Consider the following 14,597-nt stretch of genomic DNA (forward strand, 5'->3'; position numbering starts at 1 on the left):
TACATTCGACTCTTTTAATAAATCATGGCCAAATGCTACGAACAAGATTATGACTTGGAATGTTGAAGTAAAAATACTTCTCCAGGATCATATCAAGTCCATATTTTAAAGCCCTTATGATTTTAGTCCTTAAATCTATGGGAATTAAGGCCTAAATCTTGGCTATAAGAACACATTAACACATAGCAAAACATACCTTTTATGAGTTAAATATTTTAAGTATAAGTGTGAGAATATGAGTGAATTAGCTCCTTGATCAAAGTGTTTGAGAAAATAAAAAAAATGAAAGAAGAGGGGGAGGGGGAGCTTCGTCCGAGAGGGAGAGAAAGGGGAGGGGAGGGAGTGAAGTGGGTGTGCAAATGAGAGAGTGTAGCTTGTGTTTTTGGGTTTTGATGTGTTAAAATGGTAGTGGAATGGAAAAATGACTTCTATGCCCTTCCTACAAGCTTAAGACATTTTGCATGCAAGGGTAGATGAGTACTTTACTTGGTCAAAGTGAGTGAGTGGGGTTGGAAATGACGGTCCTATCCTTGGTCTCTATTATGAGGGATTTTGCATGCAAGGGTACATTAGTAATCTAGTAATCATTTTTTTCTAGAATTAAAATATGCTTAAAAAGAATGAATTTTAATAAATAAGTACACGTCCATAAATCACAATTATACCATAAATTACTTTAAGATTTTAGAAATTTTATAAGAGTATTTTCAAGAAATTTGAATAAATGTTTTTTAAAAGAATTTTCTTTATAATAATACTTCTATAAATAGCCATATAAAAATACAATTTAATTAGATTTTAATGCAAATAAAGCTTTAAAAATTTAATCTAGCATTATACCAATTTATCTATTCGTCTAAGCACATAATTCCATATCTAAATATTTGTACGAAAATTTGAATCGTATCGAAGAAAAATATATTCGTATTTACTTACTGCACATAATCACTGGAAAACAATATTTAGAAACTTATGTACTCACAGTAATGCACAGAAATGCCACATCATAGAATTTATAATATCTTAATATTTATAGTCGTTACAACACTCTTGTTTTATCCCCTTGAGTTTGCAGAACTCTTCCATAGAGTTATTCATGAATTCAGTTCCATTATCAATTCTAATGATCTTCACTTTGTATGTTGATCCTTTTTCCAGCTCCCTCACATAATCAAGAAGAATGGATGGAGATTCATCCTTGGTGTGCAGAAAATATACCCATGTGTATGTTGTATATTCATCAACAATCACAAGTGCATACCTCTTCTTCGTAATAAACATAGCATTCATTGGACCAAAGAGATCAACATGAAGTAGATGATATGGTTCAAGAATGGAGGATTTAGTTTTACTCTTGAAAGATGTCTTCCTTTGTTTGGCTTTCTGGCATGAATCACATAAGCCATCAGGAGTAAACATTGCACTGGGCAATCCTTTTACAAGATCTTTCCTCACAAGTTCATTGATATTGTTGAAGTTGAGTTGAGAAAGTCTTTTATGCCAGTTCCAGCTATCTTCCACAGATGCTCTACTTAATATACAAACTTCTGAATTATCAATTCTTATGGAGACCCTGGCTTCATATAAACTACCATGTCTCACACTAGTCAATGTGATCTTGCCATCAGACTTACAGACAATTTCACAATGCTCATTATTAAAATGGACATGGTAACCTTTGTCACAGATTTGACTCATACTGATCAGATTATGCTTGAGTCCTGCAACCAGATCTACATTTTTAATGATGACATATCAATTTTGATTTGGCCATATCCCAAGATTTTTCCTAAGTTGCCATCTCCATAAGAAACGCTTGGGCCAACCTTCTCCTCAAATTCTGAAAGCAGGGATTTATAACCAATCATATGTCATGAGCATCCACTGTCCAAGACTAGAGCATTTCTCCTGTCACCTTGCAATCAGTAATTTGAATCAGTTAGTGTTTTTAAGGACCCAGATTTGCTTGGATCCTTTGGCCTCTTTAAGTTTTTTAACATATGCAGCAGAAGACTTCATATCAGAATTTATGTTAACATTCTTGATATCAGTATTTATACATACAAAAATAGATTTTGCTTTAACTAAAGAGGGTTTCAATTTATAAAAATCATAATACAAACTGTGATACTCTTTACATGTATAAATAGTGTGCCAAACACTACCACAATGAAAACAAGGATTCCGCGGTTTATATCTACTTATTCTATTCCTAAACTCTAATTTAGAAGGAACAACTTTTATCTCTTTATTCTTCCTACAAGAATTAGCCAGATGATTAGTGCTACCACAGTTTGAACAATCTTTCTAGGTGCATTAGGAGGAGTCACATAATTTACATTCTTATTAAACCCTACCTTTCCATTCCTATTTTTCCTAGACCTTTTCCTCTTGTCTTTCATGTGTAGGTCCTTCAGCTTTTGCTTAAGCTATTTATGAGTCATTGAACTAATATTTACTGAATTTGTATGAACTTGTTCACTCTTTTCAGTAATTAAGTTTGATCTAGGTGCTGAGGTAGTACCATCCTCATGGATTGATTTAACATTATTAGCACCTGGATTAAACATAATGGTCTTTATTTGAACCTTGTTCAATTTGACATGACTATCAGTTTTTATTGGTTCTGTTTTCTTAGTTTCTTCTCCACTTTTCTTATCAGAATTAGATCTAGCTGAATATCCTAATCCTGATCCCCAAAAGCCATTTTCTAAGATTTCCTGAGTTTTCTTTCCTGAGTTAGTCCAAAGTTTAATGACTTCTCTCTCTTTAACTAGCTCCTTTTCTAGATAAACATGTTTTTCTAACAATTTTTCTTTAACATAAACAACATTATCTCTAAAATCTTTTTGAATTTTTAGCATGGAAATCAACTCACTTACTATGTAATCATTCATTTTCTTTAGCACAGAGTTTTCACTCTTGATTCTATTGTTCTCTAAGGTTTGATCCTTAAAACTAACGTGCAGAGACTTAAGAAATAATCTTAATTCATAGATATCATCAGTATCAAATGCAAGAGTAGACTGAGGTACCTTTAATTAAGCATTGTTGGCCTCAGCATTAGAATTTGCCATGAGAGCGTAATTGATCCCATCATCTGAGTTTGATGAATCATCCCAGTTTCTCTTATTTGAGATCAAAGCTTGTTTCTTCTCAGTTCTGGGTTTTCTGTAGTTAGCTGCAAAGTGTCCAAGTCCATCACAGTTGTAACATCTCTCTTTTGACTTGTCAGGTTTTTTAGATCTAGCTTCCTTCCAATTAGTATCTCTTCCATTGTTCCTCTTATCAGAGTTTGAGGAACTGGAACCTTTTTAGGAAAACCTTCTCCCTTTTTTGAAGTTTTTATAGACCATCTTCTTGAAACTTTTAACCAGTAGGGCATCCATTTGATCCATATCTTCATTGTTATTGTGATCACTGTCAGTATCTGATTCAGTATCAGGATTTGATTTATCATCAGAATTTAATGATTCAGTATCTGACTTAATAATCATGGCTTTCCCTTTGGAGTAGCTTTTCCTCCTAGCTTTCTCCCTTGGCTTCTCTTCAACTTTGAATACAACTGGTCTAGCTTTTGATCCTTTCCTCTTGCTTATTTGCTCCATCTCTAGTTCATGAGTTTTTAGAACTCGATAGATCTTATCTAGAGGTGTGATATCAAGATTATAGTTATCCCTGATTGATGTGACTTTAAAGTCCCTTTTTTCAGGAAAATCAAGTAGGAACTTAAAGTTTGAGTCCTCCAAATCATATTCTTTGTTGACAAGGGATAAGTCATTCAGAAACTTCTGAAATATGTCATAGATCTCAGTTAGGGACTCATTGTCCCTTGAGTCAATGTGTTAATATTCTTGAGTAAGTATTGTCCTCCTATTCTTATTGATAGCAGTTTTACCTTGACACTTTACTTCTAAAGCATCCCATATCTCTTATGTTGTTTTACATCCAATGACTTTATTGAACATAACACTATCAAGACTTCTATGCAAGATATGTCTAACCTTAGCATCCTTCATGATAGACGAGATATCTTCAAGAGTATACTCCTTCCTATCTTTGTCTATCATGTTCTCTAGTTCTCCTATAAGCGAAACAACTACCTTCACTGGTTTATGAGGACCATCATAGATCCTGCTTAGGTATTCAGGATCCGTGGCTTCCAAACACATGGCCATCCTGACTTTCCAGATTGGATATTCATGTATCTTCAGGATATGCACCTTGATTGCTTCATACCTACTCATGTCGCTGCTTATCTGCGATGCGACTGGAGGTTGTGGCTTCAGATTCTGTGTCTCTTCTTCTTTGTCTGCCATTGTAGATTGATCTTTCGATCTTAAATTATTTGTACTTTAACAGCAAGCTCTGATACCAATTGTTAGGCCCTTAATCAACTGTAGAGGGGGGGGTTGAATATAGTCAATACAATCTAATAGACAAATCTTCAACAGAATCAACAATTTGCATATTAACCGATAAAAACTTATTACACATGTACTCTCTCGAAAGGATGAACAAATATCCTTGAGAGCTGCTAGGTTATACGAAAGATATAACAATGTCGCAATGCTTATAGCATGAACCTAATCTATGCTTTATATAGAGCACACCTACCAATATATAAAGAATCATATTCTATTAACAACAATGAAACCTAGACTATTGCTTCTGAGATAATGTCCTTCACCGCCTTGAAATTCCTATTTCCTTTTCTTCCTGGAAGATCAACTGATGTGACAAATACTGATTTCATTATCCGTTGACATCATCATCCGTTGAAATCATAATCCGTTGATATCCTATCATCCGTTGATATTTCATCATCCGTTGATATATAAGTTCTGATGTGAACTTTTGATAGTTTCTATTTGATATCATCAGTTGCTCCTAACACTTTATATGTTGCGTACATTGATATATTATTCGCATAACCTAGCAGCTCTCAAGGATAATTGTTCATCCTTTGAGAGAGTACTTTTGTAATCAGTTTTTATCTGTTAATATAAAAACTGTTGATTCTGTTAAAGGTTTATCGAATTGTTTGCATAAACTATATTCATCCCCCTCTACAGTTGATTACAGAACTAACAATTGGTATCAGAGTTTGTTCGTTGACATACAAATAATTTAAGATTTGAAAAATCAATCTTTAATGGCAGACAAAAAAGCACCACAGAATCCACCAGCACCTTCAGCCACTTCACAGATTAGCAGTAATATGAGTAGGTATGAAGCCATCAAGGGTTAAATCCTGAAGATACATGAATATCCAATATGGAAAGTTAGGATGGCCATGTGCTTGAAAGTAACAGATCCTGAATACCTGAGCAGGATTTATGATGGTCCTCATAGACCAATAAAGGTAGCTGTTGTTGTTGCAGGAGAAGCAGAAAAGATGGTTGATAAAGACAAGAAAGACTATACTCCTGAAGATCTTTCATCTATTATGAAGCATGCAAAAGTCAGACATATCTTGCATATCAGTCTTGATAGTGTTATGTCCAATAGGGTAATTGGATTTAAAATAGCAAAGGAAATTTGGGATGTTTTAGAAGTAAAGTGTCAAGGTACTATTGCTATCAAGAAGAATAGAGAAACAGTACTTAGTCAAGAATATGAGCACTTTGACTCAAGAGATAATGAGTCCTTAACTGAGATCTATGACATATTTTAAAAGTTGTTGAATGACTTATCTGTTGTCGACAAGGAATATGATTTAGAGGACCCAAACTTGAATTTTCTACTTGCACTCCCTGAAAAGTGGGACTATAAAGTTAACATCAATAGGGGATAATTATGAACTTGATGAAACACCTCTAGATGAGATCTATGGCATATTGAAAACTCATGAACTAGAGATGGAGCAAAGAAGCAAGAGAAAAGTATCCAAGTCTAGACCAATTGTACTTAAATTTGAAGAGAAGCCAAAGGAGAAAACTAGGAGAAAAGGATACTCCAAAGGAAAAGCTATGATTGCAAAGTCTGATACTGAGTCATTAAACTCTGATGATGACTCAAATACTGATAGTGAATTAGATACTGATAGTGATTATGACAACAATGAAGATATGGAACAAATGGTTGCTCTATTGGTTAAAAGCTTCAAGAAGATGGTCTACAAGAACTTCAAGAAAGGGAAAAGGTTTTCCAGAAAAGGTTCCAGTTTCTCAAACTCTGATAATAGGAATGACAAAAGAAATACTGATAGGAAGGAATCAAATTTTGGAAATATGACAACTCAAAGGAAAATTTTACAACTGTGATGGAATTGGACTCTCTATCTGTGTGATAGAAGTTAGATGAGACGCCATCACTAGTGTGTTGTGCATTACAGAAAGGATAATTACCTTCACTTGTAAGTGTCTTAACTAAGGCACGTAACATAAGTTCTCTTGATCATATTGATCTCTCGGTTATTCTTTTATTCCAACAATTTTTACTCAAAATTTCATATTTTGAAAATCACAGTTGTGGAACATGTGTTAGATATGAGATCCTTTTCTTTTCAAAACTACGCTTTTTTATCATCATTTGAGTATTTGAAGGTATGTCAACCAAGGATTATCCTAGTCAAGTCAAAGCAAGACTTTGTGATAGGATTACCAAGAACAACAGTGAATTGAAATGCAGTTATAATATCTATGGTATATAGTGAAGTCAATCATTCTCTTTCTTCCCTTCTCTCCATTTTTCTTCTATCCATCACATGTTCTCCCTATATCAATACAGTGATTCTATTGAGAATTGGTCAAAACTCATGTGACAGAAATAATAGTCTGGAGTGAAGATCCCGCGATAATTATATCGGACAAGGAATCCAAGATTTTGTTTGAGATTTCGAAAAAAATGATGCTGTAAGAAATGGAAAGTTGGAAAGAAGATCCCTAGTGTTCTCTTTTGCTGGTTCCGAGGACGGAATCCTTATAAGGGGGTATATTGTAATATCCCGAATTTTCAGTAATTATTATTATTATTATTATTTGAACATGTTTATGTTATTTTCTGATTTGTAAGCGATAAAATTATGGATATTTTATTCCTGCTTAATGAGTTCATGTCATTAAATGCTTAATGTGTTAATTGGTAGTTGGTGTCAATCTCTTTCGTATTGTTAAAGTATTTAAATACTTTTACTATTTCAAAATTTTATCTGAAAGCCGATAATTTTATCGATATCGGTAAACTGAGTGTGTTTTCCAGTCTTGGGGATCGAGTGGATATTTTATTCGCCTCATTATCGTATCTGTGTTAACCCTAATAGCGGGTAAGTTGGAAAATATTCGAAAATAGTATGTAACGACTATTTTGGTACGTGTTAAATGAATAATTATTGTTTAATATTATTTAAAAGTATGTCTTGCCATGATTTAACATGCGGTGGATTTATATGCGGTCCTGTAAGGACCAGAGTATTTTTCGGAAACTCATTACGTGTTAAAAATGCATTTATATGAAATTACTCGCAATATGGTTGTGTTCCGAATTACATATGTTCTCCGGTACCTGTTAAATTCTTGATATGTGTTGGATTATTCTTGCTCTTGAATTGTTGTTGCAATTCATTGCTAAATTGTATTATTATATTTTTCTATTTAAAAGGGTATTAATAAAGTTTAATTTTCATAAATATGGAAATTATTTTTAAATTATTTTTAGGGCTTTATAATTTCAATAATTATTTATTAAAATTTATAAAATTTAGAAAACAATATTTCTTCAATTATTTAGCCTTAAATGATTTTTGATTGTATTTAATTACGAGTCCAATATTAAATTCAAAAATGTTTCAAAAATTATGAAATTTATATTTATTGGTATTTGAATATTTTTAGAATTTTAAAATTATTTTGGTAATTTTTCGAGTTTCATTCACCCGCAAATTGGTTCGTAGAACAGTGGAATGTGAGACAGAATTGGGCTTGCGATCATAAGAAAAGACACGTGGCAACACCCTGTTACTTCAGTGATACGTGTTCATTTCTATAGAATTATGAGATATTAATAAAAATAAAAATAAATCATCAATCTCTCATTTCTCCCCTGTCACTCCTCTCTCTTGATTTCCTCTCTTTAATCTCTCTCGGATATCTTGTCTCTCTCTTTCTCTGTTCGACCTCTCTCTCGATCCTCTCTTTCCTCTCTATATTCCCCGCCTTATTCCCCCTCCCTCTTGGTAATTCTGCTGCCTGAGTATTGTTTTCTTCCGGCTACTTGGTCACCGTTTCTCTGTTTCGGCTGCGCAGTTGGGCGCGAGTGTATGGTTTGTGTGATGTGTGTGTGTGTCCGTGTGTGTGCACTATGTGTGTTTGTGTTGCCTGTGCCATTGTCTCCTTTCTTCTCCCATCGCCGCCCCTCTCCGTTTTCCGGTAAGGGTGGTGGCGCATGTGTTGTGCATTTTTGGGAGTGTTTATGCGTGTTGTTGCTGCGTCTGTTGTGCTGGGTTGCAGTGGTCAAATTCGATTCTTCATTTATTTGGAATTCGAATTACTTGCTTAATTTTTTTGGTGAACGTTTGAATGATATTTTGTGATTATTCGAAGTATTGTTTTTTGGATTATTAAAGAATTTAGCAGTGAAATTCGCGTTGGAAACCCGAAATAAACGGGTACCACCGAATTTTTCTGCCGTCGGCGATGAAACTCGGCGAGCCGACGGTGGACCGTGATAATTATTCTGAGTCCTATAAATTATAAAAATATTATTTCATAAAATTAGTATGTTGTAAATATTAAAGTAGTGTAGGTGATAGGAATGCGAAATTGTGTTAATTGTGATTTGGTTGTGTGAATATAATATCGACTAGCAGTCCGATAAATAGAGGAGGTGATGTCCGATTTCTGAGAAATTATTATTTAGGAAATTTAGGGACGTATCCTTTAAATATCAGAATTACTAATCGATCTATTTGTTGTATATGTATATGTAAATCATTTTACAAATTTACTTTCTAATACGAGAAACTTACTCGGATTAGTGTGACCTTGAGTTGTATTTGGTTAAACCTTACTCAGATAAACTTAATGGTATAAATCGATCGGTTTTTATTATTAACGAATAATTAAATATAAATTTGGTTCCGCCAATCTAAGTTAAATTTTGAAACCAAGATTCCAACCGCTAGCAGTATGTAATCAGTTTGGTGAAATATTTTGTAAAAAGAGTTTGATGACCCTATTTTTTGTAACAACAGTTATATGTACTTTCTAAAAATAATTACCAAACCGAATTTCAAAATACGTGAGCCCTATCTATTTTGTATATTGAGATAGTTTGTAAAAATACGAGTCGGGTTATGAAATCGTAAGGGTAGAATTGATAGTGAGGATATGTCAAGCATAAGCGATCGTCTAATTTAGGGTATTTCAATTCTGTAGGATACAGACGAAAGACCCTAGTTTCGAAGTCGGTTTAAGAATAACCTAGCGTTCGGTAGGAAAAGCTCTGCAAAATGCGGATCGTTCGAGTTGATCAGGATCAGACATTGGGAAGGATGGAATGGAATAGTATTGGATATCAGGCTTGCAGCCATTGCAGAAGTGACAGATCAAAGGATAAGTAGAATAACAGACGATGATGTCATGAGACAGAAGTCTGAGTCAGTTATGCTATCGCGAGTGTGCTTAACTACTAAAACCCTAAGGCAAGTTTCTCCAAACTATTCTAATTTCGGAATAGTTAAAGGTTTTAACATATCAAAATGATTGAATGCTTATTATGCAAGTATCCCAACAGTATTCTAATGCCAGAATAGTTTATTGGTATACATATTCAAAACAGTAGAGTTGTTTATAAATATTCTCATAATTCATTACATGCAAATAGTCAGTGAATTATTGGAATTCTTTTATTCTAGTAATTGTTCTGCTAGAAAGTATTTTCCATTTGATAGATAGTGAACGACTATATTATTCAGATATGTCCTATATAGTGGAACTTTGTTATGAGATTAGCGAATAACTATTCATTCTAGTTATCTCTCCATCAGTTGTGCGGTTACTCCGAACCCTGTGAAATGGGGAGGGAGTTACTTGAGGCTATCGATTGATTTGATTCCTTTATGAAAAATATTTTGGTTGGATGAATGCGTAAGTGACCGGGACAGTCAGTCCAGCGGAGGGCCATGTATTATATGAAATATTTATAACACAACTTATTCCACAAGAAGATATATTGCTTTTTACTTGAGTACTCGTGTTTTGGGACATGTGTCTACGAATCATGATCCAGTGCTATCACACGGGCTGATCAGCATGTGATAGTACGTCCGTCGGTGAAATATTCCAATCTAAAAATTATCGCTTACTATTTATAGCTTGTTTAGCTTTTATTGTTGTTCAAATATTATTGTTTATCTCATGTACTTCAGTTATCAGCATAATGTGGTTTTATCATTTCGAGCATATATTTTGTACTGCTTGCTGAGCATTTCATTCGCTCATACTTGCCTGTTTTTAAGTTTAACCTTCGAGTGAAGATTAGCTTGCGTTATTTTGCTGCGTAATTTGAGAAATTAAAGAAGAAGCGTTTGGAAGATGGGTTGTCCTGGGTTTGCGGACTAGTGTAAGTTCTATTGTGTAAAGTTGTTTATATATTATAATTATATTATCGTGTATTTGGGCCTAGTATACTTCCTTTCGAAGTTATACTATCGGGTTTAGTTTGGAGATTGTAAATTGTAGAAAAAGATGTTTTAAAAGAAGTGAAAAATCTATTTGTGGAATTTGGATATCTTATTTCTAGAACTGTAACCTAAGATCTTAGTGTAGTTTAGAGTCGTATATGTTATATTTCAAATGCTGGCATTTAGTTATTGATTAAACATGTTGTTTTGGATTAAGATGTCATCGTCACGATGAAATCCTATGACCCCGGATTTGGGAGCGTTACGATGTAGGTGAAGAAGGCATAAGGCACGACATGCATTCATATATGAAAACACAATATGAAATAACAAGGAATGTGAAAATAAAAATCAAAGGTTTTTATATTTAGGAGGTTCACCCCCTAAGCCCCCCCCCCCGGCCGAAGGTGTGCACTCCCTAGGGCACGCCTAACACCTACCAGATGAGGAGGGAAGATCCGTTAAGGAAGCTACAACTCCCTTTTGTTGACGAAAACTCTTTTCTTACACTTTAAACCCATATTGGGGTGAAGAACTCCATTCTTCCTAAGGTTATCCTCGGTAAAAGGAGTTTCGAGACTAAGGTCTTCAAGGGATGAAGAACCATAGCATCTGCTCTCTCCGCGGCCGCACTACTTAATTTGTTCACCCTCTTAACATCTATTTTGAAGAAAAATAAATAACATTACCAAAAAAAAATATTGATACGACGCTAAATGGAAGACAAGTTAGGGAGACGTACAAACATTCAAGTTAAACTGACATATTGCAATGAATATGAAGAATGAACAAATAACTAATCTCCCCTACAATTGGAATACCAAGCTTATGGAAATCAGACAACACGAACAAAGATAACATTAACTTCCAACTATTGAGAGATAATTGGAGAAGCACCACATTGAACCAATCTGAAATGCTCCTGAATAAAGGATGAAGATATGCGCTAAAGCCAAGCTCAAATAATTTTAAGGAGATAACCATCCGGGGAATCCTGAAGTTCTCGCCCTAGTTGAATAGGTACATCTCATGAAGAAAACTGAACGAATTTGTATGCACTCCATCATGTAGTACTCTATTACATAACCAATATGAGCATTCGACGCTCATGACACCGTATAACACATTTAAAAAAATAAGACATGCTGTCATGACAAAACCGAGCATCGTAGGACCCCTGGAAGCGCCAACAGCACCAGGCGCCGCAGCAGCCCCGGGTGTTCCAGCAGTACCGAGCGATGCACAAGGCCCGGCGCGCCTGCAGCACCAGGAGCCGCGACAGTACCAGGCGCGGTGACAGCACAAGACGTCGCAATGGATCCAGACTCGTATTAAGTGATTTTTAAAACGCAAGGAAGGAAATTTTTTATAAAGATTTTTAAGGGAAGAAGATTTTAACTTTATTTGCGTAAAAATGATATGAAAGATGGAAGTTACATTCACAGAAACTTTGGAGCATCCAAGCACGCCTCAAATTGGGAAAGGAATAACGTTGTGACGAGAGAAATCTGTGGTGAGCCTCTAGGTATGGAAGATACGCAAGTTTGATGCTATTTCACAATTCCAAACTACTCTCCCAATATAATTGGGCTTCAGTGCGAATATTCTACAATATCTACATGTTATGCATATTTAACATGCAAATCAATGTGAAAGCGTATGAAGATGATTGATAGATGCTTGTCTGCAAGCAAAATTTTAAATTCGTTGAAGTGTAAACCCTCAAAATAGATTCTCGGGGGGTGGGGCGTGCCCTGTGTGTCTCCGAAAAGGTGAATGAAGAATTTTTTTACGTAGAACGTTTGCCAAAAATATTGGTGAGAGATTTTGTGAAATAAAAATTGAAGCACTTGTCATGAAGACTCGGAAGAAAATTTTATGACGAAGATCATCACCTAAAGCATTTTTCTATGGAAGAAAGAATTTTTAGCAAAAGATGAAGTGAAGAAATTGTGGATGATAAAGGTAGGATTATTCAAGGAAGACCGAAGAAAGTTGATGAAGATTTTCTACTTTTTTTAACAAACTACAAAATCGGGGGTAGTTGTTATACCACAAAATCATCATGGGTATTTTATCAGATCTTTGAGGAAATGGGTCAGATCACCGCCGAGGAGGAAGATGGACGAGCTCCGGAGAACGTGTCTTCGGAGCCTAGGACGCCCCAATAGAGCTCTCCTTTATCTGAGTCGCTTATGACGACTATTGATGATGAGAAGTTATGACGATGACTGGTGAAGTTGTGTATGAAGGTTTTGATGACTATTATGATGGAAGATTACGATGATCATAGTGGAGAAAGTGCGCGATGACTGCTACGATGATGATACCACGACGGTCGCTATAACAGAAGACGACAACGAAGAACAAGTATTGATGAGGAGTCTATAAAGGATGATATTAAGTCAAGGGAGAAAAAATGAAATGATCAAGAAATGAAGAATGACCCAGGCTCCGGGAAAATATCCCCGGACCCTCATAGGGGCACCCCGTACTATATGGCCGCACGAGGTGACCGTTCCACAATACAAGGGAGATGATAAGGAAGAATTAGTGAGGAGGTTGCTTCCACAACTAAATTGGGAAGTGAACAAAGCATAAAAATCATACAAGATAGGAAGAGGAGCCCTCAAAGGACCTCTCCATGCTTAGAGTGCGCTCTAGGCATGGGGGAGGACTCCGAAGGACTCCAATCCCCGTGAAGAAAAAGGGCCCTCCGGGAGCCTGTTGGTCCTTAAAAGCATGTCAAATTCATCGTTCTATAGTTTTATGGGTTATTCTCATAGGGGAACGGTCGTAAACATCTAGTGTGTGCTTTGGGAGCCCAGTCTCCGTATTCAGTGGGTTGTCCTCTACGGAAGGCTCTAGGATTATCTCACACTTTGCACTTCTATGCTTGTGATCACTTATCATGTAGTATTGTGGGTTATTCTCATCGGGGCCAAGGATGTGCTTTGGTATTTGCAGTAAGTCATGGCTATACCTGTGATTATGATCGATGGAAGTAGTAGTAGAGGGCGGGGATATTCTTCGGTCGGGTAATTTCCTTATCCATGAAGTCCCAAAGTCGTAACCGAGCCTTGGGCCTTTGTGACTAGGTCACTTCGTCGGGCACTACTAAAGCAAATCAATGTTCGAGTTGTAACAGGAATTTGGTTTGATAACTTCTACTGGGCCACCGAATGACAAGCCAAGTCCATCTAGGTTTCTTATTCTCCAAGAACTATGTAGGGCTTGATCCTCTATAAAAGAAGGTACGTAGGCACATTGTAGGGAATTGGAAGCAAGGGCTCTATACGCCACCACCAAACACCCTTGCGATTTAGGCCCCAATTCGTCAAAATCACCACACTCTGACGACTTTTATGGCGAAGGACCACCGCTGCGGATCTTGATTCCGACCGCGAATCTCAAATATTTGTTAATCAAATTCCTCTATTAATACCATGTTTAATGACATAAGTTTTCTTATAAGTAACACTTCAAGACATATTTATTGGCATTGGTCTAAATGTTTCGATGTCAAATATGTGAAATTCAAAAATTATTGTTTTAGTTATTAGAGGTGGGAGACATTTGTGTTGAGATGCTTATTTATGTCACCGTCGAGTATAAATTGGATGTATATTTATGGTTGAAAGCTATACATACATTTGGTAAATTACGTAGTAGTACAATTATTTGTAGAGACTTTTATCTTGGTGAAATAAGTCACAATATATGATCTGTTTCTACTTGACACGTGTCTCATGATCTTGTGTTATAAGGTGCTAAAGGTCTAAGCTTTCATATTTCATGAATCCAAGATTATTTCTTCACTAAGTAAAACTTAAATAAAATTAATTTTGACATTTTTTAAGATAAGCTAAAAGACCTGTTTCGGAAAAGGAAATAGTAGCTGTAAATAGTTTTAAAATTATTGTATCTAAAACTAAAAACATAATTATATCTCCTTCTAGTAGCATTTAGTCTT

The sequence above is a fragment of the Apium graveolens genome, chromosome 10 (genome assembly GCF_009905375.1).
Source record: "Apium graveolens cultivar Ventura chromosome 10, ASM990537v1, whole genome shotgun sequence".
Classification (NCBI taxonomy): domain Eukaryota; kingdom Viridiplantae; phylum Streptophyta; class Magnoliopsida; order Apiales; family Apiaceae; genus Apium; species Apium graveolens.